Raw genomic sequence first — 27,340 nt, 5'->3', positions numbered from 1 at the left:
TAGCTGAAAATAGAGAAAATGGGGAGGAAAAAAGGCACCTATAGCCTACAAAGAACTAAGTAGAAAAGTAATACACTTTCTGAATTACTTTGTTGGTCCTCACAATCAAATCCAAAACAAAAAAATACATATAACAATGTTGAAGCCTGAACATTTCACAATGTCAATGGGCTCACAATGTCAATGGGCTCACAAAGAGTTAGTCTCCAATAATCAAGAGATGCAAACCTTAACTTTAAGCATTATTCATTCATTCAACAAAATGAATGAATAATAATTGTTAAATGTTTACTACATACGTTAACCTGTGCGAGGTACTGGAAATAAAGATGAACCAGACATGGCCCCTACTCTGCTGAATTCCACAGTTTAAAGAGGAAACTGATATGAAAACATATAATGATAGCATACAATAATAACAGAGCTCCATATAAAGTACTATTGGAACACTTCTCTGTACTTCCAGCCCTCTGTCTGCACTATTTTTATTTTCACAATTTACATTTTCTCCAGTGATGTATCCAGTGATGATGATCTGACATCTGAAGAAGGAAGCCAATGACAGGTGCCCCAGTCTCTTTGCTGACACTCAGTTTTAATCAGGCACCCAGCAGGAAGGATGAGATGGTGGTCATCCCTGATGACTGGTTTTGGATGCGGTCAGATCTCAGGGTCTCTTGTCCTGCACCTTAGCCAGCATCAGGGTGAATGTGAGGAGACAGCAAATTGTATGTGTCCAGTGTGTCAGCGTCATCAACATTTTCTCACAAGAACCTTTGCCCACCGCTTGCTCTTTGGGGTGAGCCAAAGGAAAAAAAAAAAAAGATCTTTGCACATCAAATGAAAGAAATTGGTAATGAAGGCACTGAGGACGACCAAATGAGTAAAAGGGAGGTGGGCATACCATGGGACATCTGGTTTGGTTTGAGAACAAGGAAAGCAGAATTGCATAGTAGAAGAGGTACCTAGCCCAAATCCATGCCAAGTGTTTAAATGCTTCTGATTGACACTGGGCTTTGTATATAAAATTGCCCCGAACAAGTTCTCCTACCACTCACCCAGTCAAGGACAGCTAACAAGTCATCCTGTCAACGCCACATTTCAAACTGTATAGCTGATATCACAGACTAAACCTGTTCTTCAAAACTCCCCACTTCCTGGTGACTCATCTTTGCTTCATAGAACACATTCTCGCATTCATTCATTAATTTACCATATACTTATTGATCACCAATAGGAAACCACAGACGGACTCTAGTACTACTGTGACATATTTCTCTTGATATATAACCCTGAATGATGAATATCTCAAAATCAAAGCTACTCCATACCCCCTGCCTCATCAGTCCCTCAAACTAAAAGACAAATTTATCACAGCATGTATATTGGCATTTCAGAAGTTTTAGAGGCTCCAGTCATTTCCGTGATTGTATTTTCTCAGATTTCTTCCTCATGCAATTGCTTGCACAATGAAGAGCTAAGCCGAAGGTAGTCTATGAAAAACCTTTTTATAGGAAACCCCAACACCGGAGTATTAAGCTGGGACCCTTAAGGTAGTACGTGAAGCTTCATTTGTTTCGCATGTGTTCTCGTCTCTCCTCAAATGTTTGTGGATGCCACGGATGCCGTGTGAAGCTTCCACGCTCTTTCTGACAATGTTTATCATTGTGCTGGGCACAGAGTAAGCGCCTAATAAACACGTGTCAGTCAGCAGATAGAACGTTCAAGTATCTTTCACTTAGCAATTTTATATCAGAAGAGGAAACTGGATAGCTCAGTATGGAGATTTATTTAAAGTAACTACAACTAAAAGGTAGAGCTTGAGTAGCTCTAATCTACAAAAGCAATATCCTAGATTAATAGGATTGCATGGCATCAATATCTTTGCTTCTTGGCTGTAAATTTGGACTGGTAATGGTGCACTCAGAATGAAACACTTCAGATCCATCCATCCGTATTCATAACATTCATATACATAGCAAATATGGAACATAACACAACTTTAAGAGTTCCCAGTCATAAAAAAAAGATGCATTTTATCTAATGCATAGGCCATATTAACTGGATTCTTAAAAATAGGTTCTGATAGTTTAAGCTCAATAGTTTAAAAAGCAAAATTAAAAAGGAGACTACCTTATTACTGATGCCCCTAAATCCCGACCTCATCAGTGACATCATCTACCTCGGGAACAAGTTTCCCTTCAAAGGGAGCTCTTTGAATTCATGTAATGAGCTGAGTGCTTGAGAGCTTGCTTCCCATTTCTTTCTCTCCTGTGCTTCTTAGAGAATCATAGATGCATTCAGCTTCATAGGCAATTAATTGGAGGCTGCGGATTTGAAGGGAGAAATAGACTCCTTATTTCCAAGTGAATGAATCCAACTGTACCAATGAAACAGTCTTTCTTTGATATTAACATGATGTAGACTGGGAAGGTAAAGGGTCAAGGAAGTTACAATTTGTAGAGAAATTGTTTTAGGAGAGATATATACATATATATATTTTTTACAGATTCCTTCTTTCAACTGTGCTTCTACATTTTGATTACACACATTTTCCTACATTTGATAGGAGCAATGACTTAGTTGGGAATTAGAAACAATTCTAAGAATGTCCTTTTCTCATCAGATCACATTTCACATATTAACCGACATGTATGGATTTTTAAAAATTCCTTTTAGTTTTTACATATTGATGAGAAATAATGGCATACAAACCATTTATTAAACTGAATTTTATGCCTTGAGAAGATTGGGAAGTAGATTGCTGAGGGATTTGAATTTAGTGGCAAAGTGGGGCAGTGTGAAAACTAATCTAATCTTAATATTTAGGCAGTATTTCTCTCCAGGGCAAGCTATTCATCTGAAGAACAACACAGTCACCCTAAAGAGAAAGATGAGCTAAGAGGCACTGATTCCATGCCCACTGACGTGTAACAAGTGCATGTACCACTGCAGAAATAGACACATCTTCCTTCAGAAGGCACTCTTCCTTTTAACTCTTAGGTCTCAAACAACAAACCAAGGACACTCATTAGACATGATGAGGACAGCACCAGACGGGTGCCAGAGTGTCTAGAACATGTTCCTCACCCTCCTTTTCTATGCCATTTCACTGGAGAGTCAAAACAGGGAGGGAGAAGAAGTTATATGTTTAAGGGAAGAGAAAAAATAAACCTTGAAAGTACTGGTTAGTAGCAAGAACACTGAAGGATAAAATGACTGGAAGAAGTAGGTTTTAATCTCCTTTTCTCTTGACTAGCTGAGCGACTGCAGGCACATGCTTTAACTCTCTGGACCACCATCTCCTTGAAGATAAAATGAACTGAATGGGTATCTAACAACACTGCTTTTGGTGTATAGCCCAATGTCTGGCACATAATAAGCACTCAATAAATACTTGGAAAATGAATAATTTGGATCTTTTGGATGCTTCTAAGATTTCTATAAAACCCTTTGAATACTATAAATGTGGCATTATGAAACTATTTCTAGCATAATTCAAACAAGAAAATTCACCTTACTTTCATAGCATGGCTTGCTTTAGACTGAAATCAAACCTATTCAAATGTCTTTTAAAGTAAGTTAGTCTGTAGACCTGTAGGTTGCTGAGTTAATCTGCTATGGATAGGGAGAATGATAGATCAAATGATAAATACATCATGAGGAAAATTTTCCTGTTATCAAAGTTCTGATACATGATGTGTTTTCTTCCATAGATTCCAAGCATATCTTGTTCTCAGCAGGCTCAGAAAGGTGAATTAATTTGAAAAAAAAAACCCAAAACTATAGATAACTCATAGGACCAGTCCATTTATGTATTTATTACTTTCATTTTGCTAGAACCCACTACTACCAAAAATAAATCCTAGAGAATAAATGTTGCTTTTCGAGTGTATCCTAGCAGGAGCAATATAAAAATAATTTGGGACCAACTGTGTAATTATGTGCATTTATTCCAAGCTTCCATTACTAGAGATAACAAGATGAATAGTAAAATGTGAACTTTAACAATCCTGTAATTATAGCCACTGAACCGTACATTATTGAAAGAATTGTGCAAAATCCAGATGCAAAAGAATCAACTTGGTATGTAAATAGAAATGAAACAGTAAAATAATCAAGTGATGAAGAAGTAATGGAGAAAGCTAAATCACTTTCTGGCATCTCTTATTGTCATGTTTTCAATTCTTTAACAAATACTCAGTTTATTTTTATCATTTTGCCACACTTTTTACAACTACATATTGTTCAGTAGCTATAACCAGCTCAGTCAAATATTCTGGGATTGTCTTTCGGCTTTTCATCGTTCCCCCCACCCCTTTTTTCCCTTCTAGAACATAACTGGAATTGATAGAGTGTTTTCCACAAGCATTTTGAGTAATGAGGGCAATAACATACACTCCACTGGTATTTCTTGAACTATAAGAATTTGCGTCGTTGCTTAGAAGATACAAGTCTCAGCAATAACAACTATATTTAGGAGAGTCCAGGTATTTCTCTGTATGAGAATGAGGATGCCAATTCAGAATTCAACAAGAGCAGCTCATTCATCAGTAAATGGTTCGGGATTTGCTGAATGCAATTTGGGGTGCTGATGAGAGGTATCAGATTCATAGAATTAGACAAGGAAGTTAGTTTACTCATTCAAACCAGAAAAAACTCATGGTCTCATTTTATATTTCTCAGGGGCTCTATCTTAATGGATATCATGAACAGATTTTTTTTCCAGAATTAGGTCACAGTTAATGCTCAATTTTATCTGCTAATAAGGAGCAGTGATATGCATGATAAAAAACAATAAATAGTAAAAAGCAGTCTGTGTTTTGTTTGAAATGAATGATATGTAGAGTTTCTTAGTGGGGGAAGTGCAGGAGAAAAATGGAGATTTCAGAATATTCATTTTCCTAATATTTTATTTAAGCTTATAGTAAAGTCATTCACACACTAAAGTGCACCTTTTCTAACAAAAAGCATAGACCATAACATAGAATTAAAAATATCAAACTCTATGGACTTCCCTGGTGGCACAGTGGTTAAGAATCCACCTGCCAATGCAGAGGACATGGGTTCAATCCCTGGTCTGAGAAGATCTCACAAGCAGCGGAGCAACTAAGCCTATGTGCCACAACTACTGAGCCTGCATGCCACAACTACTGAAGCCCATGTGCCTAGAGCCCATGCTCCACAACAAGAGAAACCACCGCAACGAGAAGCACACACACTGCAATGAAGAGGAGCCCCCGCTCGTTGCAACTAGAGAAAGCCCACGTGCAGCAACAAAGACCCAATGCAGCCAAACAAACAAAAATTATTAAAATATCACACTCTATGACCAATAAAATAGACAATAAGGAGATGAGTATATCCACTCTTTTTACAAAAAGTCAGTGGTAGGAAATGGTCCAAAGCATATGTAAGCACCACCTCTGTGTGGTTTTAATATGCCTACAGTTTTCCTATGAGAGATTATTGTGAGATACAATAAATTAAGAAGATACATGTATTTCCTTGGGGAAAAGCTCTTACAGGATAGAATCTGACCTTGGAAATTATTTTTATTCTATCAGAGAGAAAAGACAAAATGACAAAGAAAGGTATTATAGAGAGGGATAAGCTGGTGAGGGGAAAATTGTAAGAGAGACCTTGCATATAAAAATTTATAATTTGAATCAATCTTTCAGAACCCTTTAAAGGGCTTTCAGAATCTGTTTTCAAAATATAAAAACTCCCACTTCAATATAGTGTTTTAGTCTCAAGCAGTTATTTATTTATTTATTTATTTATTTGCCTTTACAATTGATAAGCTGGTGCTCTCTCTCTCTGTATGTAACTTAAGTATGTATGTTTGATTAAATGTACTTGTGCGGATATAAATGTATTGTAAACACTGCTAAAATGGTCATCTATATTAGCATATTAATTGCTCTGTAAAAGAGTAAAACAAAAAGTCAGCTTAAAAGATATTTAGTGATTTATTCTAAAGTCATTTTAGTTGGCTTTTACTTATTTATTTTATTCTAAAGAGCTTCACTTATAAACATTCCATTTAAAGTTAAATGACTGGACATATGGTCTGGCCCGCCAAGTTGAGGTGTCAGTGCAGCCATTTCTCACTAGGCACTCTGATCTGAAGTGCCAGATGCAAGGCCTCTGCATGAAGCACCCTGTGAACAAGTGAAACTAGACGAAGCACAAAGGAAAAGAAAAAAAAAAAAAGAGAGAGAAGGGAAAGCAACAAAGTAAAAAAACTGGATACAAGTGTCCCAAAAGCCATGGCAGTTGCAGTTATGGGTCTTACTGCTCCTCGCTTGCCAGAGAGGATCTTCTCTTATTCTCCTTTGCTGCCATTCCAGCAAGCTGAAAACCCTCTGAAAATAATGCCTCTGCACCTCTAGCTCTTGCAGAGGTTGGCATCTTCAGTGGAGTCTCCTATTGCATGGGGACCTTCAAGATGGCGGAGGAGTAAGATGTAGAGATCACCTTCCTCCCCACAAATACATCAAAAATACATGTATATGTGGAACAACTCCTACAGAACACCTACTGAACGCCGGCAGAAGGACTCAGACTTCCCAAAAGGCAAGAAAATCCCCACATGCCTGGCCGTGTGGCTGAGAGGATCATGGTGCTCCCGCCTGGTGTCAGGACTGAGCCTCCAAAGTGGGAGAGCTGAGTTCAGGACATTGGATCACCAGAGACCTCCCAGCCCCACAAAATATCAATCAGCGAGAGCTCTCCCAGAGAACTCCATCTCAATGCTAAGACCCAGTTCCACCCAACGGCCAGCAAGCTCCAGTGCTGGACACCCCATGCCAAACAACTAGAAAGACAGGAAAACAACCCCACCCCATTAGCAGGGAGAATACCTAAAATCATACTAAGCTCCCAGACACCCCAAAACACACTGCTGGATGCAGCTCCACCCACCAGAAAGAAAAGATCCACGCCACCCACCAGAACACAGGCACCAATCCCCTCCACCAGGAAGCCTACACAAGCCACTGAATCAACCTCACCTACTGGTGGAAGACACCAAAAACAATGGGAACTACGAACCTGAGGCCTGCAGAAAGGAAACCCCAAACGAAGTAAGTTAAAAAAATGAGAATAAAGACAAATATGCAGCAGATGAAAGAGCATGGTAAAAACCCACCAGCCCAAACAAATGAATAGGAAATAGGCACTCTACCTGAAAAAGAATTCAGAGTAATGATAGTAAAGATATTCCAAAGTCTTGGAAATAAAAAGGAGAAAACAAGAAAAGTTTAACAAGGACCTACAAGAACTAAAGAGCAAACAAACAATGATGAACAACACAATAAATGATATTAAAAACACTCTAGAAGGAATCAATAGCAGAATAACTGAGGCAGAACGGATAAGTGACCTGGAAGATAAAATAGTGGAAATAACTACCTCAGAGCAGAATAAAGAAAAAAGAAGAAAAGAATTGAGGACAGTCTCAGAGAACACTGGGGCAACATTAAATGCACCATTCGAATTATAGGGGTCCCAGAAGAAGAGAAAAAGAAAGGGACTGAGAAAATATTTCAAGAAATTATAGTTGAACACTTCCCTAATATGGGAAAGGAAATAGTCAATCAAGTCTAGGAAGCACAGAGAGTCCCATACAGGATAAATCCAAGGAGAAACACACCAAGACACATATTAATCAAACCATCAAAAATTAAATACAAAGAAAAAATATTAAAAGCAGCACGGGAAAAGCAACAAATAACATACAAGGGACCCCCCACCACCCAGCCCCCCATAAGGTTAACAGCTGATCTTTCAGCAGAAACTCTGCAAGCCAGAAGGGAGTGACAGGACATATTTAAAGTGATGAAAGGGAAAAACCTACAACCAAGATTACTCTACCGACAAGGATCTCATTCAGATTTGATGGAGAAATTAAAACCTTTACAGACAAGCAAAAGTTAAGAGAATACAGCACCACCAAACCAGCTTTACAACAAATGCTAAAGGAACTTCTCTAGGCAGGAAACACAAGAGAAGGAAAAGACCTACAATAACAAACCCAAAACAATTAAGAAAATGGTAATAGGAACATACATATAAATAATTACCCTAAATGTGAATGGATTAAATGCTCCCACCAAAAGACACAGACTGGCTGAAGGGATTAAAAAACAAGACCCATATATAGGTTGTCTACATGAGACCCACTTCAGACCTAGGGACACATACAGACTGAAAGTGAGGGGATGGAAAAAGATATTCCATGCAAATGGAAATCAAAAGAAAGCTGGAGTAGCAACTCTCGTATCAGACAAAACAGACTTTAAAATAAAGACTATTACAACAAACAAAGAAGGACACTACATAATGATCAAAGGATCAATCCAAGAAGAAGATGTAACAATTGTAAATATTTATGTACTGAACATAGGAGCACCTCAATACATAAGGCAAATCCTAACAGCCATAAAAGGGGAAATGGACAGTAACACAATCATAGTAGGGGACTTTAACACTCCACTTTCACCAATGGACAGATCACCTAAAATGAAAATAAATAAGGAAACACAAGCTTTAAATGACACATTAGAAAAGATGGACTTAACTGATATTTATAGAATATTCCATTCAAAAACAACAGAATACACTTTCTTCTCAAGTGCTCATGGAACATTGTCCAGGATAGATCATATCTTGGGTCACAAATCAAGCCTTGGTAAATTTAAGAAAATTGAAATCGTATCAAGTATGTTTTCTGACCACAACACTATGAGACTAGACATCAATTACAGGAAAAAAAACTGTAAAAAATACAACCACATGGAGGCTAAACAATATGCTACTAAATAACCAAGACATCACTGAAGAAATCAAAGAGGAAATCAAAAAATACCTAGAAACAAATGACAATGAAAATACGACGACCCAAAACCTATGGGATGCAGCAAAAGCAGTACCAAGAGGAAAGTTTATAGCAATACAATCCTACCTAAAAAAACAGGAAAAATCTCAACAAAAAAACTTAACCTTACACCTAAACAATTAGTGAAAGAAGAACAAAAAAACCCTCAAGGTTAGCAGAAGGAAAGAAATCATAAAGATCAGATCAGAAATCAATGAAAAAGAAATGAAGGAAACAAGAGCAAAGATTAATAAAACTAAAAGCTGGTTATTTGAGAAGGTAAACAAAATTGATAAACCATTAACCAGACTCATCAAGAAAAAAAGGGAGAAGACTCAAATCAACAGAATTAGAAATGAAAAAGGGGAAGTAACAACTGACACTGCAGAAATACAGAGGATCATGAGAGCTTGCTACAAGCAACTATAGGCCAATAAAATGGACAACCTGGAAGAAATGGACAAATACTTAAAAAGCACAACCTTCCGAAACTGAACCAGGAAGAAATAGAAAATATAAACAGACCAATCACAAGCACTGAAAATGAGACTGTGATTAAAAATCTTCCAACAAACAAAAGCCCAGGAACAGATGCTTCACAGGCGAATTCTATCAAACATTTAGAGAAGAGCTAACACCTATCCTTCTCAAATTCTTCCAAAATATAGCAGAGGGAAGAACACTCCCAAACTCATTCTATGAGGCCACCATCACCCTGATACCAAAACCAGACAATGATCTCACAAAGAAAGAAAACTACAGGCCAATATCACTGATGAACATAGATGCAAAAATCCTCAACAAAATACTAGCAAACACAATCCAACAGCACATTAAAATGATCATACACCATGATCAAATGGGGTTCATCCCAGGAATGCAGGGATTCTTCAATATACGCAAATCAATCAATGTGAAAAAACATATTAACAAATTGAAGGAGAAAAACCATATGATAATCTCAATAGATGCAGAGAAAGCTTTTGACAAAATTCAACACTGATTTATGATAAAAACCCTCCAGAAAGTAGGTGTAGAGGGAACTTACCTCAACATAATAAAGGCCATATATGACAAAACCACAGCCAACATCGTTCTTAATGGTGAAAAATTGAAATCATTTCCTCTAAGATCAGGAACAAGACACAGTTTTACACTCTCACTGCTATGATTCAACATAGCGTTGGAAGTTTTAGCCATGGCAATCAGAGAAGAAAAAGAAATAAAAGGAATCCAAATCAGAAAAGAAGTAAAACTGTCACTGTTTGTAGATGACATGATACTACACATAGAGAATCCTAAAGATGCTACCAGAAAACTACAAAAGCTAATCAATGAATTTGGTAAATTAATAGGATACAAAACTAATGCACAAAAATCTCTTGCATTCCTATACACTAACAATGAACAATCTGAAAGAGAAATTAAGGAAACATTCCCATTTACCATTGCAACAAAAAATATAAAATACCTAGGAATAAACCTACCTGAGGAGACAAAATAGCTGTATGCAGAAAACCATAAGACACTGATAAAAGAAATTAAAGACGATACAAACAGATGGAGAGATATACCATGTTTTTGGACTGGGAGAATCAACATTGTGAAAATGACTATACTACCCAAAGCAATCTACAGATTCAGTGCAATCCCGATCAAACTACCGATGACATTTTTCACAGAACTAGAATAAAAAAATTCACAATTTGTAAGGAAACAAAAGACCCCGAATAGCCAAAGCAACCTTGAGAAAGAAAAATGGAGCTGGAGGAATCAGGCTCCCTGACTTCAGACTATACTACAAAGCTACAGTAATCAAGACAGTATGGTGCCGGCACAAAAACAGAAATATAGATCAATGGAACATGATAGGAAGCCCAGAGATAAACCCATGCACATATGGTCACCTTATCTTTGATAAAGGAGGCAAGAATATACAGTGGAGAAAAGACAGCCTCTTCAATAAGTGGTGCTGGGAAAACTGGACAGGTATATGTAAAAGAATGAAATTAGAACACTTCCTAACACCATACACAAAAATAAACTCAAAATGGATTAAAGACCTAAATGTAAGGCCAGACACTATCAAACTCTTAGTGGAAAACATAGGCAGAACACTCTATGACATAAATCACAGCAAGATCCTTTTTGAACCACCTCCTAGAGCAATGGAAATAAAAACAAAAATAAACAAATGGGACCTAATGAAACTTCAAAGCTTTTGCACAGCAAAGGAAACCATAAACCAGACGGAAAGAGAACCCTCAGAATGGGAGAAAATATTTGCAAATGAAGCACCTGACAAAGGATTAATCTCCAAAATACACAAGCAGCTCATGCAGCTCAATATCAAAAAAACAAGCAACCTAATCCAAAAATGGGCAGAAGACCTAAATAGAAATTTTCCAAAGAAGATATACAGATTGCCAACAAACACATGGAAGGATGCTCAACATCACTAATCCTTAGAGAAATGCAAATCAAAACTACAATGAGGTGTCACCTCACACTAGTCAGAATGGCCATCATCAAAAAATCTACAAACAATAAATGCTGGAGAGGGTGTGGAGAAAAGGGAGCCCTCTTGCACTGTTGGTGGGAATGTAAATTGATACAGCCACTATGGAGAACAGTATGGAGGTTTCTTAAAAAAATTAAAAATAGACCATATGACTCAGCAATCCCACTACTGGGCATATATCCTGAGAAAACCATAATTCAAAAAGAGTCATGTGCCACAATTTTCACTGCAGCACTATTTACAATAGCCAGGACATGGAAGCAACCTAAGTGTCCATCGACAGATGAATGGATAAAGATGTGGCACATATATACAGTGGAATATTACTCAGCTATAAAAAGAAACAAAACTGAATTATGTGCAGTGAGGTGGATGGACCTAGAGTCTGTCATACAGAGTGAAGTAAGTCAGAAAGAGAAAAACAAATACCGTATACTAACACATATATGTGGAATCTAAAAAAAATAAAATAAAATGGTACTGATGAACCTAATGGATGAGCAGGAATAAAGACACAGATGTAGAGAATGGACTTGAGGATACGGGGAGGGCGAAGGGTAAGCTGGGACGAAGTGAGAGAGTGGCATGGACATATATACACTACCAAATGTAAAACAGATAGGTAGTGGGAAGCAGCTGCATAGCACAGGGAGATCACCTCGGTGCTTTGTGACCACCTAGAGGGGTGGGATAGGGAGAGTGGGAGGGAGACGCTAGAGGGAGGAGATATGGGGATATATGTATATGTATGGCTGATTCACTTTGTTATAAAGCAGAAACTAACACAACATTGTAAAGCAATTATACTCCAATAAAGATATAAAAAAAAAAAAGTTAAATGACTGTTGTATCTTGTCTGTTTTAACTGGAATTAAACATATATCTATGATAAACATAAGATTGTTATGTGTTTATGTCTATGTGTTTTTTCCAAAAATGAATGGGCCATATCATTACTATGATGGCACATAACACTCTTCCCCATAAAATTAATACTTTCACTGCTATCCAATGGTCCATGCTGATCATTTATAGATCTTATGCCTTCCAGAGAGAATTCACAGTGCCCATGAAATGAGAAGATCTATTTTACTACTCTGATCCATTAAATATCAAACCTGATAGAACCACGTGTGTGGATTTCCCCTCAGATTAAATACAGGAGGACTTAGATCCCATTCTTTCACCATCTCTCAACAAACATGACATTTATTTGGGTTGGACAGATCCGATGTAAGATTGATTTGATGGTCACTTCAATTAGCGATAGTCAAGCAGTATTTCTGGATTCAAAAACTATTTTTATATAAATATCTATTCCTAGAGACCCACCTACAAAAACTAGTTCACTGTCTGCCAGAAGGCAGGTGGATAAATCACAGGATCTGTCACCCTCACTCTCTGTGGGCTTTTATTCTATATTTTTAAATGGCATGTTGTATTTAAGTAACTCATTCCTTACGAACACCTGACTAAAAAATAGGAAAACAAGTTTAGACGATGATGATAGCTCTATGGGCGGATGGGTTAGGTAGTCACAAGTTGTACATGTTGGAACTACTACTGAAGCCCACCTGATCCACCACATTCTTTTCCTACTGCTTGATGATAATCTGGAGCAGTTAGAAAAACATATTTAATGTTGACATTTTTCCCACATTAAGTAAGAGAAACAACACTAAGCCTCATTAGCTGAAACAATCTCAACTCCACATATGACTTTGGGGAAGTTATTTAAGTTCTCAGAATCTTAGGGTTTTGGTCTATAAAATAGAGTAACACCTACTTTGTAGGATTAATCATAATGCGTGCAGAGTATCTGACATAGGGCTTATAACATATTAGGCTTTTAATAAAAGTTAGCTGTTCTTATTATAAATAACTTATGCCTAACTGTGAATTAATCTAAGTCATTTCCTGGGAACATATTTTTGATTGGAAAGAGGAAAAGAAAGCTTGTGAGGAAAGGATTCACTGGAGATTCTAATGGAAGTTAAAAGGCAGCCTCAAGCCCCAGTCCATGGTGGTGAAACCATGGATTTTAGAATCAAATGTCCCAGCATATCTTCTTGGACTAGTTATTTTACCTAAGCCTCAGTTTCTTCTCCTATAAAACAGAGATTATAATAGTCACCTCATTCTAAAGGATTAAATACAATAATGTGTATAAAGCACTTACACAGTGCTTGGCCAATGGTAACTCAGTAAATTGGAGCAATGTTTCCTCATCAGTTAGTGGGGACAGAAGTGAGGACAAGTTTAAGGGAGGCCTGCAAAGATAGACTTTTCTTACTCCACAACATTTGTCTTGTCTGTCTGATTAATATGGAGTTTACATAATTTAACTTAATTTATATAATTAACCAAACAGTGTGTGAAGGTCAACGGTACCAAAAAAATTTCTGGATGTAAACAACACAACAGCTCAATATATGGAAAGTGTGCTGAAATCTAAACGTGGGTGTGGGGTGGACGTAGTAAACCATTAGCTGCCTGTGAGTCAGCAATGCAGCACCATTATTTCTGAACTGAGAGCTGCTGGTGAACATTAACAACAATGCTCTCTGTCTTCAGGATTAGTCATGTTCTGGCTGAAGTGCTTCTGTCTGGCTCAAGCCTCTACATTTTTCAAAAGACTGAAGAAATTAAACTGTACACAGAGACTATTGAGCAAACTTATTAACGTGAGAGGATCATAAATAATTGGAAAAGAAAATTGTGGGGTAACATCTGTCTATGATTTTACAATGACCTTATATTAAAGGGATGCTGGCTCTACTGCTGGTGTTACCATGAGCATCAAAAGAATAAATGAGCCAAACTGTTAAAGAATTTAAGTGGGATATTAGAAAAAAAAAAAAAAAAAACTAGTATAATTGAAGTTTTGAACCTTGCGTCAATTTAGAAGAGGTAGAAGGCCAGAGGCGAGATGACTTCTTCCAGTTCTATTGTTCTGTATAAAATTCTTTTAACCCAACCTTGTGACTTTTTATGTTATGGTGTATCATATTAATCTTGACCATTCAAGTGCAAAAATCTAAAGGGACACATAAGTTAAGTGAGCTGACAGAGGCAAATAGTGAGTCATTCATTCAGTGGCCAAGCCAGAAATGGAACTTTCATATCTTTAGCTGAGCAATCTCTTCCTCCATAGGCTTTCCTTGATTATCTGCAAGAAGAATCCTACTCCCACTCCAATTAAATATTCTTACAAGATTTTTATTCACCTTTTCACTGGTACTATTTCTCAGTGTCTCAGTCTCATTCCACCCACTGGGTCATGAAACCTTTGCCTTTCACAAATGTGTTTCAAGAGATTCTTCTTTTTCAAGTACGTAATTCCAGGTAGCACTCATAATAAAAGATTTGTTAACACCACGGACATTTTATGGACTTTGCCAAGTTCTTCATAATGTTGAAGTCACTACCAATCATCTTTCCTATAAAGCTATGCAGTGAATAACTGTCATCCTCCTTAACATAGAAGCCAAAACATAATGGGCTGAAGGGTCTACCAAATACTTCTAAAGTCGCTACAATTTTTTCCCTATAAACCAACCTCTTTCCAGTCGGTCCTTTCCTCCAGGTTTGTTCTATAGTATCCAACCTTGTGTATATCCTCTACCTATTTCTGAAACTTCCTACAGCATCACACTAGCTTATTCTTACTATATCTCTTTAAAAATACCATTTCCAAAGCAACTCTCCTTTCCTTTGTTTGCACATCTTTTTGCTTCTTTACCTCATTATTATCTGCTATTCCAACTTCATGTTATCCAATGCTGCTATTTATTTTTCAAATATTTTGGTCTGAGGATGACTGTCCAAAAATAAATTTCCTGGCAGAAAATTTGGTTAATTTGGGTAGTCTTTTGATAGAATTATTTTTCTTTAATTCTAGGGAATGGAATCCATAAAAATTTAATCTGAGCAAATTCACTAATGGGAGATGGGGATCAAATGAAATGAATAGTTGGAATGTTCACAGAATATCATTTTGTTTTAAATCATGGTTACCTATCTCCAGCCCAAACTCTCATGGGGACTGATCACTAGGAGGAAAATTATAATTATTTTGCTGCTTTTATGTTCCCTTATATCGTCTGGTAGAGATGCAAATATTCAGGGAATTGTTAAAAACACAGCCCAGAAGACAGCACAGGTGGAGAGTCCACAAATTAACTCATTGCCCAGTTCTTTCTCAATCAAGAATTTCGATGATGCCATGCAGAGTATTGACTCAGTAGGAGCCAAGAACCACTGAACTCAGAGCATGACGCTTGCTCAAAATAATGGCACTTATGAGAAGAGATTAACGTCTCTTAAAGCAAAAATTAGGAAGACAAGTCTTCTTTCTAATACAGCTTGTTAAAACATAATTCATGTGTATTTATAGCCTCAACACCTACCACTGACTCTGGCAAAGAGTAGGTGCTTAATAAATGGTTGCTAAATTCATCTAAATTCACTGAAGGGACTAAGGAGCCATGGACCCATAAATTAGCCTGTCCCAATTCTCTTAATTTCTTATAACCTCTAGCATGGAGTCAGTATATTCCTAAAATGGGATATTTAAAAAAATAGGACATGTCCCCTTATTCTTTTCCCTATAGGAACCCTGCTCCTAACATGTCCCTTTATTGTCAAGGTCTGTATCTTATCAAGCCCCATAAGATTTGCGGTAATAATGTTCCAAGTGATGATGGAAATTTTGGGTAGCCCTGATTTTTTCACTATAGCATATCCAACAGGTGTCAGGAGCTCCAAAGTCAACCTAAGAACGTGCTCCAGGGCTTCCCTGGTGGCGCAGTGGTTGAGAATCTGCCTGCCAATGCATGGGACACGGGTTCGAGCCCTGGTCTGGGAAGATCCCACATGCCGCGGAGCAACTGGGCCCGTGAGCCACAACTACTGAAGCCCGCGCGTCTGGAGCCTGTGCTCCGCAACAAGAGAGGCCGCAATAGCGAGAGGCCCGCGCACCGCGATGAAGAGTGGCCCCCACTTGCCGCAACTAGAGAAAGCCCTCGCATAGAAACGAACACCCAACACAGCCAAAAATAAATAAACAAATTTATTAAAAAAAAAGAATACTCTCCATATTCTTAAGGCTGCAGTGCATTATAGCCCTTCAACTATCCAATACAGTGCCCATTCAACAGCCACCTATGGCTACTGCAGATGAAATATGGCAAAGAAAAGTGAGGAACTGAGTTTCCAGTTTTATTTAATATTCATTCATTGGAATTTCGGTTTACAAAACTGATCATAGATTTCAGCTGTCGAAAGAGGTTTCTTTTAATGTTTTTAATGTTGCTACTTGAAAATTTAAAATTACACATGTGGCTCTCATCGAATCTCTGTTGGAGAGTGCCTGCCAGCGGATAGATGCACATATTCATCCCCAGTGTTTTCCTTGTACTGGGCACATGCTTTCTCCCTGAACTGAGAATAATGATGTCAAAAACTTTAGTTCTTTGGGCTTCTTGGTGGAATTGTGTATTGTATTTAATAAATGATGAATGAAGAGCAGAAAGACAATGTAAATGAGAGGAGATGCCAAAAATTAGTGACTTAGAAAGGAAAGAAGGTAGAGAAAGAGGAGAGGGGTCTAAATCAGATGTAAGTACACAGCTAACAATTTACCAGTGCTCTGATTCTCGTCTCAAGAATCCAGGAATAAACTCTATCAGGGTTAACCATGGTGCCCTGTGTCTTTTTGCACTTAGTCTGAAGCGTCTGAAGAGAAGGACTTTGTCAGATTTATTCTGAATCATTTTTATAAGACCAAAGTGTAGTACACTAAACTCAATTTTATCTACATAATCATAAAGTGGTCTGGTTTTAACCTCTTCCATGGAAATATGAATTTTAATATAATATATGTGTATGAAAATTTCGAGGCACCTTAAAAAAAACTATATATATAAATTCAAGTTATAAGTGCTTTTTGGCCAAAACAGAATATCTATTCAAGATGTTTTAGTAGATAAAACTCTTCTATGGCAAGAATACAAAGAAGATATACAAAACTTGTTCTCTTTAGTGACTCAGCAGATAAATATGTTTGGGGTAAGGAATAAAAAATGAAACATCAGCATCTTTCAGAGGCAAGCCCTTTCCTCTGTGTACTTTCGCATCAGCTGGACCAAGTAGAAATGCTGTACTTTTCCTTACTCCCTGTGTTCTGCTCTTAGTCTGCAGTAGTGTCACTGCCAGAAATGAATTCACCAAAGAAAGCACCAAGAAATCAATTGTCCTGTTCTATAGAACTCATGATTCCCCACTGCCCAGTTCAACCACAGTCATGGGAAAGAACCCACAAAAAACCCCTCCAACTAAAATGCAACATTCCAATCTTTTCCTTTCATATTATAATTACTGAGCTAATGTATTAGGAGGAGAAACAAAAAGAGTATCTGACAGATAGGATATGGCCTGTTTTGGACTTTACTTAAATAAAATATATAATATTGAAAATCAATGAAAAATACAATCTCTTCCCAGAAAGAGTAGGAAGAGTGCTAGGGTTTGTGAATTCTGAACAGCAGTTAGAGGCACTCGTCATATTCAGCCATGAAGGGAAATGGTCTCTATTAATTTACCGAAGCAAGCTGTATTTTCAATAGCTAAAGAACACCTACTGAGCACCTTCAGATCTATGTAGTCTTGGAAGGAGAAATAAATTTAAAATACCATCATTCTAATGAAATTTTCAACTTGTAATATAAATGTATGTAAAAGAGATACATTTTTGAGAACTCTCTTTGCACTTACTTTCTCTGCATATTTCATTTTTAACTGAGTCACTGAAAATAGAATATTATGACAGATTTGCAATTTGGTTTAATATAAACTCATTGCATTTTATTTCCTAAATTTGTGATTGATTTCATGCTTCTATATCTTTGCATTTTGGGGTAAGGAATAAAAAATGAAACATCAGCATCTGTTTAGAATCTTCCCTTATAAAGATCAAATCATAAAATTATTTGCCTTTAAGTTATGATTGAGTTAAACTAATTTCTAGGCACCTGGGAAATATCCTATGCCTGGAATCAAATTAAGAAAAAAACAAACTTTTAGAAATATTAATAAGTAATCACATTTTTCTATGAAGGGTGGACATAAGGTTTGTACTTCTGTACTCTCTCAGAACCTAATCAATTACCACCAAGTTTTCAATGGAGTGATTAGAACCATTGAAAGCAATCAAGAACAGAAAGGAGAATGTTTTAGGGCCCTTCACAATTTTACGCAGAATTATGGCAGACAGCAAAAAGAGCAAGAAATGGAGAGAAATAAAGTGGATTGAAGCCACAAATGACAGACTGTTGAAAGAAAATGAAAAGAAATGAGGAGAGGAAGAAAGAATGATTGCCACAGATATATGGCCTCAAATCCAGAGACACCTATCACTGGGTCTATGCATATTGCTTGCTGACGTTGTTCTACAGTGTTGCACCCCAAGCACTCATTATTCTCTTTATCTGCTAAAGAGTAGGTGTCAAAATGATAGATGCTAGCTCACTGTATCAACATTTCCCTATAGCCACGAAGCCCATTATCAACAGAGATAAAGCTGCGCCAGGATAAATTTCTTATCAGAATATGGGCAAGGAAGAGTTCAAAATGATGTTAGATTCAATAGAATTTTATTGTTGCAAGCTCCCTAAAGCAATTGAAAACCACTAAGACATTCTGTGCAGAAATTGGAATCCAAATATCATTCTTCCAATCTGTTTGGATTTTTTTGTTGTTGTTTAAGAAAGCAGGGGGAGGAAATGTAGATACAGTACCACTTAAGACAGTGGCAAACGAGAAGAAGCTCTTCTAAGTGTTCTGAGCAGTGGCTGAGCGCATGGCTGTTATTTGGGTTGGACTTCCGCCCCCACAAGGGAACATAATACTAATCACGGCTATCAGGCTGCAAGCAGAAAGATGAGGGAGAACACGTAGAGACATTTTAACGTCGGGATCAGTTGAACTGGGACGTAGCTTCCGACAGATATTTCAATCTAAATGAGTCAGATTGCTCTAGGAAAAACTGAAAAAGACTATTCTAAAAAATGCTGAAAAAGACTACCCATTTTCTGTTTGGCGGCAAGTCATTTAGCAAACCTTTTATACATTGTCTATGTCTAATTGATTTTTTTCTCCAGATGTTAGTATTCAGGTTAGATACATTTATTTTTCCACAACCTTTGAACAATTTATTTATAAGCCATTAGCATCGTTGGTGGTCAAACAAAATTGACAATTGTATGTGGTTATTGAGACCAACCAGTACTGTTTCAAATAGGCTAAGCTGGAGGAGAGATGAACAACCTCAAAAAGAAATATATAGCCTATTAAAATGATAGATTTTTTCATTTAATTGAACTTCTGTTAAAGTAGAATAGTACAAAAGATACACTCTTTGCCTTGAGGTTCTTAGCAGTTGTGACATCACTGAAAGTTTAAAAAAATTAAATCAGTACAAGAAAGCAAAGCCTTAGATTTTGGTCATACTATCTAGTGTCTTCAGTCCTATTATTCCATTTCCTGGCTTCTTAGAATCTTGATACCTACAGTCCAAGTGAAAACATACTGTTCTCTTGTATTTGGTCATTGCTCTGAAAGTCATCAATCAACACCTAACATTTGATTGTGTTAAATATTTCATGTTTGGTGTCATTCCTTTGTCCTCCAATTTATCCTGTTTGAAACAGTACTGGATAAGCTTCCTTTTTTATTATTATTATCAATGGTAGGGGTAGGGGCCAGAGGAAGGGAGGAGGCATTCTATCTACAGCAAGTAATGCTGAAACTCATTAACTGATTCTTACAAAACTTGGGGGATTGGAAAAGAAAATCTAGAAGAAAAAAAAACGCATTGGGGATAGCCTACCAATGCCCCCATAAACCAGCATCATCTCTCACAGTTTATTAAATACATGAGTGCATTATGCTTTATCTTAGAGGTGAAAAGAGAGTAAATGGCTCCTTTCCCAGAGTGTTGTTAACACTTTCAGGCCACTGATGATTTCATTTAGCATATTACCTCTTCAAAGTAATATCTCTGTAATCAAATTATCCTCCAGAAAGGAACTATGTACTTACTCTTCACAGTATGATCACAGCTATCAACTTTAATCACACGTATACAGGTGATTCCTCCTCCTCATTCATATTTAAAGGACTAGACTTTGCATGATATTCTTTCCTACACCCTACTATCCTCTAAATACCTGTAATAATCACTGTCATTTATTGAGCAACCACTATGGCTCATATTTTTCATGAATTATCTTAATCTTCATAACTGCCTCATAATATGAGTTTCATCCACATTTTATAAATAGATGAGAATACTGAGATTCAAGAGGATTACATAAATTTGCCAAGGTCACACCATTTGATAAGAGTACAGCCTAATGAATGTTTCTCCCACCCATTTAATTCCTTGGTTCCTATGTTTATCTAGAAAAAAATAATTTAGCCATACACAGATTGTTCATCCAAAATGTATGTGATCATTTTTTAAGAAGAAATGAATAACTAAAAACTCCATAAAACATTTTACCTCCAAAGTCTTATAAAGTACATGAGTTACTTATTGGGAATCCACTATTCAGCATAATCTTCAAAAGTCTGTTTGAGGGGCAAGATTATACTTTCTCCTCTGTTACAGTGGCACATAGTAGATGCTCAATGAATATGTTATGAATGAATGGATACTGGAACACCTTTCACTGACAAGAAAAAGACAGTGCTCTACGAATGTTACAGATGTTTACTCTAATAAAAGAGTAACTCTGTTTTGCTCAAGTTTAGGAATTATAGAGGTAATCAGCCTAGAAGGAAAACATAAGAAAATCCAAATTATATGTAGATATCTAGACCTCAACAGGAAGCTGACCATACACTGTACTATGATGCTAATTATTTGAGCAAATGACTACTCTAAAATGCAATGCACTTACTTTCCCACAATCTCTACCCAGAGGTAAACTACACACAAAATAGCTCTGTAGAGAATCATTCTTGCAAGCCAGTTACTTAAAAATTGGCAAAAACAGTTACCCCTACCCTTACTCTGAAGGTGACTTCCACAAAGCAGAAAAATGGAAAAATACTTAATTTCTTTACAAAGCAACTAGAATTAAAGAGAACAGATATGCATTTGAAGATCTGCGTCTGTGCTACCTAAAACCAAGATACTCAATAAATGAAAATAGGCATTTGGCATTTTCGATTACAGAAACTAATACAAATGTTCTCCCACTGAGGTTAACACAATTATGAAAAGAATTATGCTCTAAACATATGCAGCTCTTTAACTGGAGGCCACAAATCAAGATGGTATATTCAGTATACATAAGTGTGTTACAGGAATTGTAACTGTGGCCTCCTCTCATCTCGCATTAACTTCTGCATCAGAATGAAATTTTTCCTTTTGCCCTATTTGAAGAAAATCACAACATAACTTTTTCTCTTTTAAGTCACATCCAAAGGATGTGAGAATAAAGAAAAGAGGATTATAGTGATTGGCCTTCTCACAGACTCATGGCAGGAGATGATGGTCAGATGGACAGTTCAGAAAAGAGTACGATGTGAGGCTTTTGGGAGGGAGCTCATTCAAATAATCCTAGAAAAAAACAGAATGAACATCATTTATCTGACACCAAAATGCCCCAAAGATACTGCCACTTCTTTTAGTACAGTTTCTTCTAACGGCCTTCGGCTCTTTGTTCTCAGCCTAATTTGAGTATTCAGGGACAACACTTCCCATTACTTTTGTTTAATTTGAAGGAAATGCCGAGGCTTGGCTTGCAGAAGATGAAAGTACCAGGGCTCACTTCCCAGGGGCCTTTGCTCATTTTAAGAATAATGGCTGTGCTATGCGTAGTTGATGCCCAAATAACTATCACACAGTACCCTGTATATCTGAGACCCGAGTAAACACTTCAAAACCAAGGCACAAACTGACTTCAAAACCCACAGCTCCATGTCACTAACCTCCAGCCCCCCTTAGTGTGGCAGAAACGTTCCCATGGAAACTGAGCAAGGGAAGGGGAGCAAGGACCAGAGGACAAGAGAGAAAATACCACTAACATAACAAACAAACAAACAAAACAGGAAAATCCTAACACAGAGGATGCAAAGTTAAACACATGACGTGTGTCAAATATACGGGTAACATTCACGACGATGGTGATGCATTGGGTTAAAATGTTCATTTTAACTCTCTGGTATCCTTCTAAAGATTCATTTTTTAGGGAAATAAACTGCCAGCACTTTCTTTTTCTTCAATCCTGAAAAGGAAGAAAGTGCAATTCTCAGAAATATCAAGCTGAGGAAATTGGACCTAATTTAATAACTTTAGGGAAAAATGCTCTTTAGCTGAAAGCCTAGAGGATCTCAATAGTCTGATGACATGGCCTTCTTGAAGAAGTCCTAAGGTGGGCCAACTAGGAGTCAACAGTAAGTATTCAAAAGAAGAGACCAGTGGATTGAATAGGTGTTAGAACCACTATAAGAGACACAGAGAGGGTACCAATCTAACAGATGCCCTGCCCTTGTCCCCTCGAGAGTCATTTGCTTGCCCATCCACACATCAGTTTCCCAAGGACCAGTGGAACAGTATACGTGACTTTAAAAGTTCATATCAGGTTAACAGGAGATATGCATATCTCTTTTGTCATTGCTTCCATATTTCATGCTAATAAGTAGTATCAAAATTAAGGTGACTAACCCTCCCATTTTTCCCAGGAGTGAGAGTTGCCCCAGGAAAAGGAACTTTCAGTGCTAAAACTGTGACAGTCCTAGGAAAATTGGGATGATTGGTCACCCTAAGATTGACCAAACTCAACCCAGTTCAAATGGCATTAGTTGATGTCTGTTTGTTTGTTTGCTTTCCTTTTAAGGGGAATGGAAGTTAACATTTTCCTTAAAGATTTTTAAAAGATCTTTACAACAAATCACAAATATCCTCAAAGTAGAAAGATATCCATAATTGTAGCTACTGCCTTCAGTAACTAAACTGAAATTTGTTATACAGAAGGGAAGATGATAATAGGGAGTACAGATTGCAAGATTTTCTTGTTGAAAAGTCTTTCATATTATTTAATAGAAACATTCATAATGTTCCATTCACAGTGTTCCACAAAAGTCAATGATAGTAACATTCACTCTTTACATTTCAGACTTTCCCCAAAAGCTCAGGTCCACAGCTATTTCAGAATCAGCTACATTAAATATCACAGCCATATACAATTAGGAATTAATGCCTTTTATGACATCTTTCAACACATTCATTTATCGAATTGAACACATCACCAGGAGCTTTGGTTGAATTGGGGAAGGGGGCGGATAGAGACCACCACAACAGGCAAAGATTATAATCCAATAAGAGGAAACTGCATTACGCCTAAAATAAGTAAAAACAGAGATGTTAATGGATGTTTTCCCTATCAACGTTATTTCACCTTCTGCAATTATTTTAAGTGAAGTGAGATTGTAAATGGATTTAAACACACTCTTTTGAACACAATTTCAAAGGCATGAGCACGCAGCATCCAGGCATGACACTGAAAGCTGAACTAGGGAGCTGGGGAAAAGTTCTGCGTTCCAGGGAAAGCAAGAGCTTTAGAACAACACAGCTGACAGCATTAAAAACAATAGCAAAAATCGGGCTCTCATGGTTCCAGTCATGAAGAACTGTGCCTGTATGAATAACATACCCCCAAACATAAATGGCAAGAGGAAGTAAGTGTTAAGGTGACCTTTTCTTTGAAATGGTAGGAGGTAGCAAAGAAGGCTGGTTTTAATCAGGTCACCTGGTTTTATATTAGGATAATTTAATAAAAGGTAGATTTCACCTAATTTAGTCTTTTAAAAGACTAACTCTTCATTGTTAGACTATGCTATGGAGAAAAAGCAGGGCTGTATATGACTAATAAGGACAAAAATATTACCAAAACACATCACAAATAATAATCTAATCATTTAGTTTTATTTTTCCCTATTCTCATTGAGACTTCATATTATGCAACACTTGTAACAGTAAATTATAGCATATATAAGGGAAAAGACTTTGATTTACATTACTATAGTTGACCTCAGTTCCTTTACTCAGGTGTGCATGAGAGATTTTAGCCACCGTAAATTTCTATTTATGGTCAAGAGAAGAAATAGAAAAGACATGAGATGGGTCATCTGAGTCCTGAATGAACAGAATAGAAAGGCATATTTGAGAAAGGAGGATAGAAGGGCAGAAGATACCAGAGAATTTATAGATAGAATAACAATATCATATACATAAAAGTCAAGAAAATAACCAATATTTATTGAGTGCTTATTTTTTCTTTTGAACTATGATAAGGGCTTTAATAACAGCCATAAGAATAACAAGAATAATGGTTAATTACTAAGTGCTAGAGTGACCAACTGTCCCACTCTGCCCAGGACTGAGGGTTTTTCAGGATACAGAACTTTAAGTGCTAAAACCTGCACAGTCTTATACGGTAGCTGCAAGGATGAAATGGGGTAACCAACACAAAATACGTAGCACTGTGCCTGGCACAGAGAGAGTGGTCACCTGTCCCAGTTTTCATAAGACTGCCCTGGGTTTAGCACTGAAAATCCCACATCCTGGGAACTGAGTTTCTACGTGCATTAACTCAGCTAACATTCACAGCAGCCCTGGGAGGTAGAAACGTGTACTAGTATTACTCCATATTACAGATGGCACAAAAGAAGCCTAGATATTTTAAGTAACTGCTCATGGTGGCACAGGTCAGCGTGTGGCTGAACAGGGATTGGAATTGAACAGCCTAACTCCCACCAAGACTGCAGAGCTCCCCACGGCATTATATTGCCTCCCAGTTAAGTCTTGTTAGTGTCAGAAGAAAGAGAACCAGACGGAGAAGGGGGCTACAACACCCAGCTAGCATACAGGTATCTTTGTTACCATTAGATGGTAGATTGATATCAATAGATAATAACAGTAAATTCTAAGGAACTCAATTGTGGAACCTGAAGGTGCCTTAATTTGTTGAGGGCATCAGCGCCACTAGAAGTTCAGAAACAATTTTGAGCTTTCATATTCCCCTCCTCCTAGGTTTACCTTTTATCTACTCTGACTAGGGTTGTAACTAGGGTTGTAACTAGGCATAGTGTAATGTGGCTAGCAGTGGAAAAGAAGTTAATTGATGGAATTGTTAAATGCCAAGGAAGAGAGGGAGAGATAGAGGAAGGAAGCAAGGGAGAAAGGAAGGGAAGAAGGAAGGAAGGGAGGAGGGAAGAAGCCTAGGAATGGGGAGGAGTAGCCACATTTTATCTACAAATATGGCACAGTAGATTGATTCCTTATAGTTAATCATTGATGATTTATTCAAAATCAGTACCAAAATCCAGCCAATCTAGATTAAAAGAGTTCTCTTTCAGCTAATAATTAAAACTGTGTCACTCTCCTTTGGCAAATAATCTGATTTCTAAGGCCAAATCCATAAAAAAAATCCATTAAAAATGTGTCTATGCTTATTGACCTGACTCTGCAAGTTTGATCATCACAAACCAACAACAATCATCTATATCTTGGGCAAGATCTGTATTTGGGAAGCAGAAGCCAAATATCACCATGCATCTTTCCCATGCCCCACGTGTCAGCACCTACCACAATTAAGACACTTAGAAGAATGTTCTTTGGAGACACAACACAATTTTATGTTGCTACATTATTTCTAAACCAATAAATGAGGAAACACTGGGGTGATTAGAAAAATAAAATGATATGGTATAAAAATTATAAAGATTTTCCTGTAGTGTTTTAACAATCCAGGTTTATTCTTTCTCTTTATCAACTGTATTAAAGAATAAGAAGAATATAATTAGTGAGGATTGTTACCATTTCTTGAGTGCCTTCCATTTAACAAGCACTGGGAGAAATTATGACTGGCATGGTGTGTGTGTATGTTTACACATGTCCATACATGTAGGACAGGAGGTATCGTGACACAAAGGGCTGGATAAAGGATTAGAAAGAAGAATCCCCCTTCTGCTGTGACAAAGTAACTTCTCAGGTTTTATGGACTGAAAAATTTTGAAAATACTCATCTATTTTTTAAAATGTGGGTTTTTTTTTTGGTGACGCATTTCTAGTGTTTTGGAAAAATAACACTTATTGGATATTAATTGTCTAATCCCTTCTATTTACTAAATGTTTAGTCTTATTGACATTGTTTTTAAAGCACAATGTTTACCAGTGGATTTTAAATTTCTAAAATGTTCTATTTTATAGTTTATTTCCTTGAAGAAACCTCATCACAAGTCATTTCATGGAAATGGACTTCTTCTATTGTTTATGCTGCATCTCATTAAGGTTTTACTTCCATCTTTTAATTTCTTTCTGAGATTAAACATTTGACTTTTATGAGGGCACTAAAAGAACAAGAATGGGCCACTTTCATTTTGGGTCTGAAAACATCATAATCTTGCAATTTATTTGGGATAAGTGTTGCCAAAAGCTGTTTTAGCTGTTTATAGAAACCAACAGAAAGTCAGCACATTCTGAAAAGTCTCTATAAAATCAGTCAGTTTCACCTATTGTCCTATCAAAGCTGGTGACCAAATTTACTCCCTAATTATAAACTTGTACTCCTCACAACATGAGGAATGGAGGATTCTGAGAAGCAAATCAATCACATAAAGGTCACTCTAAGCAAAAGTAATGAAAATGACTAAAGACCCCAGATCATAAGATAAAATGGTGAGCAAAAAGAGTTGCCCGCTGATACCCAAGCGTCAATCACAAGCATGTGTGGTAATTAAATTAGGAAATGTATGCCAAGCATGTAGCAATGTATCTGGCCTATATAGTAAGTGCCCAACAAACAGTAGCTTTCATCATTATGCTTACTAATAATAACAATATTTCATGTTTTCTGGGATAGCACACT

General features: G+C 37.0%; 1 protein-coding gene across 7 annotated transcripts in view; it reads right to left on the bottom strand.

The window, feature by feature from the left end:
• Positions 1–27,340, bottom strand: part of NRXN3 (neurexin 3) — a 1,690,724-nt gene that overhangs the window by 469,875 nt on the left and 1,193,509 nt on the right. The window lies entirely within an intron of this gene.

This window comes from Balaenoptera ricei, chromosome 2, assembly GCF_028023285.1.
Source record: "Balaenoptera ricei isolate mBalRic1 chromosome 2, mBalRic1.hap2, whole genome shotgun sequence".
NCBI classification, from domain to species: domain Eukaryota; kingdom Metazoa; phylum Chordata; class Mammalia; order Artiodactyla; family Balaenopteridae; genus Balaenoptera; species Balaenoptera ricei.
The sequence above is the reverse complement of the archived record's forward strand: the minus strand, read 5'-3'. Positions and strand labels throughout refer to the sequence as shown.